Source organism: Colobus angolensis, unplaced genomic scaffold (genome assembly GCF_000951035.1).
Source record: "Colobus angolensis palliatus isolate OR3802 unplaced genomic scaffold, Cang.pa_1.0 Scaffold455, whole genome shotgun sequence".
Classification (NCBI taxonomy): Eukaryota; Metazoa; Chordata; class Mammalia; order Primates; family Cercopithecidae; genus Colobus; species Colobus angolensis.
In genome coordinates this window covers 387,324-394,003 of record NW_012117988.1, presented here as the reverse complement: position 1 = coordinate 394,003, position 6,680 = coordinate 387,324, and the positions used below count along the sequence as shown (strand labels likewise).

The window sequence follows — 6,680 nt, the reverse complement described above, 5'->3', positions numbered from 1 at the left end:
AAAAAAAGAAAAAGAAAAAGAAAAGAAAAAGAAAGAAATTAAATGCACTGTGGTTTATGGAGCAGCATTCCTCTCCCATGTCCTACATCAGATCTTTCACATGCCAGTCACAGTTAAATCTAATTTGCTGTAATCTGGATAAATGGAAGCTAATCAACAAGCTCTCAGCTCCAGTTCTGAATCAGCAGCACATACTGCATTTTTGAAATACACTAATGGCAAGAATGGAGAAAAGGCTTCCTGACAACAACTGGCATTTGTGACATAGCAGGAAGGTTATCTGGATTCTGATATAATAGTTATTGGAATCATACACAGGCACATAGTTTAAAAGGCTAATAAGTCATTTGTCATTGCTTTTATTATCCCTGCATAGTTACTAAAATTGAGATTAGAACCACCTCTTCAATGTACTGTTCTAAATCCTTAGCTTACTTGATGACACATGACCCTCACAATGATCCTAAGAGATCATTCATTTGCATGTCATTTTGTAGCTGAGGAAATTGAGGCACAGGGAAATATAGTGCTGCCCAAAATGTCATAACTAATGAAAGGCAGAGAGAATACTCACACCAGCTCTGATTCCAGAGCCCACTCTCTTCACCATATGCTTTTCTGCTTCCCTAGTTGTAGAGTCTTTTTTGTATGACTGCATTAATTATATGTGAATAGTTTAAAATTTTCTATATAAGGTCTTTAAGGGTGTCATTCTGGTTGAAAATGGAGGACTAGGGTTCTCACTTGAACATATATTTCTGTAGAAAAACCTATTTCACTTAGATGCTACAGTTACTTGAGGTGGTTAACAAACCAGTAAACAGAGTTTGAAAAGGATTAGGGTTAAAGTCCTCCCAAGCCATCTTTCATTCTGCTAATATGAATCACATTACTAGATACTTAATATCATTTTCTCTTTGGTTCCCAGAAGACTAGATATATGCTAGAATATTTGTCCTCCACTTTTACCCTATCAGGCAATAAAGTATTTTGGACCACTGTACTATGCTATAATTATTGTTTCCCTCCTGATTTTTTTGCTCCAATCTAACGAAAGACATACAAGCTACTGTACTGCTACACAATGACTAAATACCTGTTGGATTAGATGGGAGGAGGATACACATTCAATGGCTAGAAAGCATCATGCACACAGAGCCACTTTCATCATGTATTTTATTTCCCATGATCATGTAGAATTTAGGCTTTGGTGTTGATTATTTCTCTCTTAGGAAACATAGTTGTGTTAGGGTTGATATCACAAAAAAAAAAACAGAAAAACCTATTAGAGAAAAGGAAAATTATTTGTCTGTTGGCCAGATTTTGAAGTAGGAAAACCTGCTTTTGAAGTTGTATCCCCCTCCCAGGCACTTAATCCAAGTCCCAGTCATACTCTAAACTGGCGATGCTCGTATTAACCACCATAGGAGTTATCTGAGATGAGTCGTCATCAACTTGGTACCAGGTTGTTTTCCTCAGGACTCAGTGAGCTCTAGAACTGCATAAAACTGGCCTAATTTATCAAAGTATGTAGCCTTGGGTAAATAATTCAATCTCTCAGAGGTCCAGTTATCTCCTCTGTAAAACACATCTACATCCTAGGGATGACAATATCTACATCCTAGAGATGTCAGGAGGATTAAGTGTAATTTTTTTAATTGTACATATTTAAAATGAGCAACATAACATTTTGATATACACATGTATAGTGATTACTACAGTCAAACAAATTAACATATCCATCATTTCATAGCTACCTTTTATGCATGTGATAAGATTATCTAAAATCTATTCTCTTACCAAATTTCCAGTATAAACTATTGATATGGTTTGATCCATGTCCCCACCCAAATCTCATGTTCAATTGCAATCCCCAGCATTGGAGATGGAGCTTGGTTGGAGGTGATTGGATCATAGGGGTGGCTTCTAATGGTTCAGTAACATCCCCTCTTGGTACTGTATAATGAGTAAGTGCTCATGAGATCTGGTTGTTTAAAAGGGTGTAACACCTCCCCACTTTCCCTCTCTGTCTTCCTCCTGCTCCTGCTATGTGAAGTGCCAGCTCCCTCTTTGCCTTCTGCCATGATTGTAAGTTCTCTGAGGCATCACCAGAAGCTGATGCTGCCATGCTTCCTATACAGCCTGCAGAACCATGAGTCAATTAAGGCTATTTTCTTTATAAATTACCCAGTCTCAAGTATATCTTTATAGCAATGCAAGAATGGACTAATATAGAAAATGTTTACTGAGAAGAAGGGCATTGCTATAAAGACACCTAAAAATGTAGAAGTGACTTTGGAACTGGCTAACACACACAAGTTGAAACATTTTGGAGGGCTCAGAAGAAGATAGAAAGATAAGAGAAAGTTTGGAACTCGCTAGGGACTTGTTGAGTGGTTGTGACCAAAATGCTGATAGTAATATAGACAGTGAAGTCCAGGTTGAGGAGGTCTCAGATGGAAATGAGAAATTTATTGGAAATGAGTAAAGGTCAGGTTGGCTATGCTTTAGCAAAGAGTTTAGCTGCATTGTTCCTCAGTTCTAGGGATCTGTGAAATCTTAAACTTAAGAATGATGATTTAGGGTATCTGGCAGAAGAAATTTCTAAGCAGCAAAGTGTTCAAGAAGTAACCTGGCTGCTTCTATTAGCCTATGCTTATATGCATGAGCACAGAAATGATCTGAAATTGGAAATTACATTTAAAAGGGAAGCAGAGCATAAAAGTTTGGAAAATTTGCAGCCTGGCCATGTGGTAGTAAAGAAAAGCTCATTCTCAGGAGAGGAAGTCAAGCAGGCTGCATAAATTTGCATAACTAAAAGGAAGGCAAGGGCTGATAACCAAAACAATGGGGAGAAAGACTCATAGGACTAATAGGCATTTTAGACTTTCATGGTGGTACCTGTCATCACAGGCTCAGAGGCCTAGGAGGACTGAATCATTTCCTGGGTCAGGCCCAGGGCCCCTGCTCCGTCTTACAGCCTTGAGGCACTTCTCCCTGAATCCCAGTTGCTCAAAGGGGCTCAGGTACTGTTAGAGTAGGTAGCTAATCAGGCATGAGTAGGGTAAGAGAGGGGTCCCCACCACCCACCAGGAATATCAGGCAACCATCATGTGATGGTCAGGCAGTTGTCATACTGCCTCTCTAAAATATTAATAGGTTGCAGCCAGCACCAGGGAGAGGCAACTTCTCAATAGATGGAAACACCTGAAATTGGTAACTGGCAGCTTCCAATAAGATCTCAGGAACGGGGACAGTGGGCTTAACATGCACATTAAGAGGTAAAATGGTGAAGTATGACCTTTGGGGACATTCCACTGGAAAAGGGAAGAAAGCCTCAGGTAAGCATGTACAGAACTACAGTAAACACACTGCACATGCTCACCTTCCAAGTGCAAGCAGGGCACAATGCATGCAGGAAGCTCACCCTTAGGGAAGGACCAAGGGAAAGGGGCACAAGATGTCAGAAGTACGCCAGTATATAAAATCCTAGGTTTAAGGTCAAACAGGGCACTTGACCTCCAAGGTGCCCACTTGGGCATCTTCCAAATGTACTTTCCTTTCATTCCTGTTCTAAAACTTTTTAATAAACATTTACCCCCGCTTTGAAACTTGTTGCAGTCTCTTTTTCTGCCTTATGCCTCTTAGTCAAATCCTTTCTTCTGAGGAGGCAAAACTGAGGTTGCTGCAGACCCACATGGATTTGCAGCTGGTAACTCAGATAACTTCCACCAGTAAGAATATAGTTCAGGCTGCTGCTTCACAGGGTGCCAGGCATAAGCCTTGGTGGCTTCCATAAGCTGTGAAGCCTGCGGGTGCACATAATGCAAGAGTTGAGGCTTGAGAACCTCTGCCTAGATTTTAGAGGATGTATGACAAAGTCTAGATGTCCAGACAGAAGCCAGTTACAGGGGCGGAACCCTCATGCAGAACATCTACTAGGGAAGCGAGAAGAAGAAATGTGGGGTTGCAGCACCCACAGAGCGTCCCCTGGGGCACTGCCTAGCACAGCTATGAGAAGACAGCCACCATCCTCCAGACCCCAGAATGGTAGATTCACCAATAACTTGCACCCTGCAGCCTGGAAAAGCTGCAAGCACTCAGTGCTAACCCATGAGAGCAGCTGTGGGAGCTGAACCATGGAAAGCCACATGGGTGGTTCTGCCCAAGGTTTTGGGAGCCCACTCCTTGCATCAGTGTTCCCTGGGTGTGAGTCAAAGGAGATTATTTCACAAATTTAAGATTTAATGACTGCCCAGCTGGCTTTCAGACTTGCAATGGGGCCCTATAGCCTCTTTCATTTGGCTGATTTCTCCCTTTCAGAATGGCAGTATCTGCCCAATGCCTATACCCCGATCATATCTTGGAAGCAATTAACTTGTTTTTGATTTTACAGGTTCATGGGCAGAGGGGACTAGCTTCATCTCAGGTGAGACTTGGGACTTTGGACTTTTGAATTAATCCTGGATTGAGTTAAGACTTTGGGGAACTGTTGGTAAGGCATGACAGTATTTTGCAATACGAGAAGGACGTTAGATTTGGGAGGGGCCAGAGGTAGAATGACATAGTTTGGATCTGTGTCCCCACCAAATCTCATATTCAACTGTAATCCCCCATGCTGGATGTTGGGCCTGCTGGGAGGTGATTGGATTATGGGGTAGCTTCTAATGATTTAGCAACATCCCCTCTTGGTACTATATAGTGAGTGAGTTCTGACAAGATCCGGTTGTTTAAAAGTATGTAGCACCTCCCCCACTTCTCTCTTCCACCAGCTCCTGCCATATGAAGTCTGGGGTCCCTCATGCCTTCCATCATGATTGTAAGTTCCCTGCGGCCTGCCCAGGGGCTGATCTAGCCATGCTTCTTGTACAGCCTGCAGAACCACGAGCCGTAAAACTTCTTTTCTTTATAAATTACCCAGTTTCAGGTTATATCTTTATAGCAGTGTAAGAATGGACTAATACAATTATTAACGTTAGTCCTCATGTTGTACATTCAATCTCTAGATGTATTAGACATAACTGCAACTTTGTACCCTACCCTACAACTTTCTTTCCCCCAAACCCCCCAACCAAGGGTCTAGTCTGTTTCTATAAATTCAATTTTTTTAAATTCCACTTATAAGTGAAGTACAACTCAGTGCAGAAACTTGGTAAATGCTAACTACTTGTTATAAGCTGCCTGTAAAAATAAAAATACAGAGATGAATCTCTAAGCAATTTATTTGGGAAGAAAGAATTACAATTAGGGCATACGTGTAGATCAGATGGTCTTCGGTATATCCAACAACAAAGAAAAGGTGGGAGGTTTCGTTAAAAAAGAGGAATGTTACATAGTACTTTTAGAGAAAATTCATTGGCACTATTAAGGGTCTGAGGAGCTGGTAAGTTTCAATTGGTGAGTGATGGTGGTAGATAAAATTAGAGCTGCAGCAGGTCATTTCAGCAACTATTAGATAAAACTGGTCTCAGGTCACAGCGGGCAGTTTCAGCAGCTGGACTTGAAAGAATTACACTGCGGGAGCAATGTCATTTGTCCTGCATGCTTTTCTACCCCTTACCCTTACTTTTTTAGTTGGGTATAACAAGAATGACCCAATTTGTATGATCAACTTTCACAAAACATAGAACAGTAGGAAAAGGGTCTGTTTCTGCAGAAGGTGTAGACGTTGAGAGCCATTTTGTGTATTTATTCCTCCTTTTCTTCATCAGTGAATGATTAAAATGTTCTGTATGATCTTTAGTGATGAGAAAGGTTAAACGCTACTCATCTATACTAAGTGTAATCTACACACTTGCAGACCAAAAGGCACAAGGTTTAAAAAACCTTTGTTTTTTTACACATCAGAGTGGTATAAATGCTACTCATCTGTAGTAAGTGGAATCTATACAGCTGCAGACCAAAGACGCAAGGTTTCAAGAATCTTTGTGTTTTTTACACATCAAACAGAATGGTACATTTTTCAAAAGTTAAAAAAAAAAAAAAATTCATCCACATATTACGACTAGCAAAAATGACATTCCCGTGTGAAAATCATGCTTGAGAGAATTCTCACATGTAAAGACAAAATTGCAGTGACTTTACAAGGGACCTGGGGATTCCCGCCCACAGTGGAGTTTTGAATGTACTTAACAGTGTCTCACGGTAAAAACAAAACTTCATCCACCAAATATTTGTTGAGCGCCCACTGCCTGCCAAGCACAAACAAAACCATTCAAAACCACGAAATCGTCTGCACTTTCTCCGGATCCAGCAGCCTCTCCGATTAAGGTTTGCACACGCTATTGCGCCAACGCTCCTCCAGGGCGAGTCTTAAGATAAAAGAATGGGACAAGTTGCTCCTCCCCCTTTCGCGGGCCTCGTGCGTCAACGTCATCGCATATAGAAAACAGACAAACGTAACCTACGGTGTCCCGCTAGGAAAGAGAGGCGCGTCAAACAGCGACAAGTTCCGCCCACGTAAAAGATGACGCTTGGTGCGTCAGCCGTCCCTGCTGCCCGGTTCCTTCCCTCTGGGGGCAGGGCCTAGCTAGAGCAGGTGTGGGTTTAGGAGGTGTGTGTTTTTGTTTTTCCCACCCTCTCCCCTCTACTTGCTCTCACAGTACTTGCTGAGGGTGAACAAGAAAAGACCTGATAAAGATTAACCAGAAGAAAACAAAGAGGAAAACAACTGCAACCTG

At 41.6% G+C, this 6,680-nt stretch overlaps 1 protein-coding gene across 1 annotated transcript in view; it reads left to right on the top strand.

Moving 5' to 3' along the window:
* The first annotated feature begins 6,396 nt into the window (after positions 1-6,396).
* Positions 6,397-6,680, top strand: part of LOC105523233 (chromosome unknown open reading frame, human C9orf72) — a 26,964-nt gene continuing 26,680 nt past the window's right edge. Inside the window, exon 1 of the mRNA XM_011958014.1 lies at positions 6,397-6,553. The gene's annotated coding sequence lies outside the window, so the exon portion shown is untranslated. The remainder of the gene's footprint in view (positions 6,554-6,680) is intronic.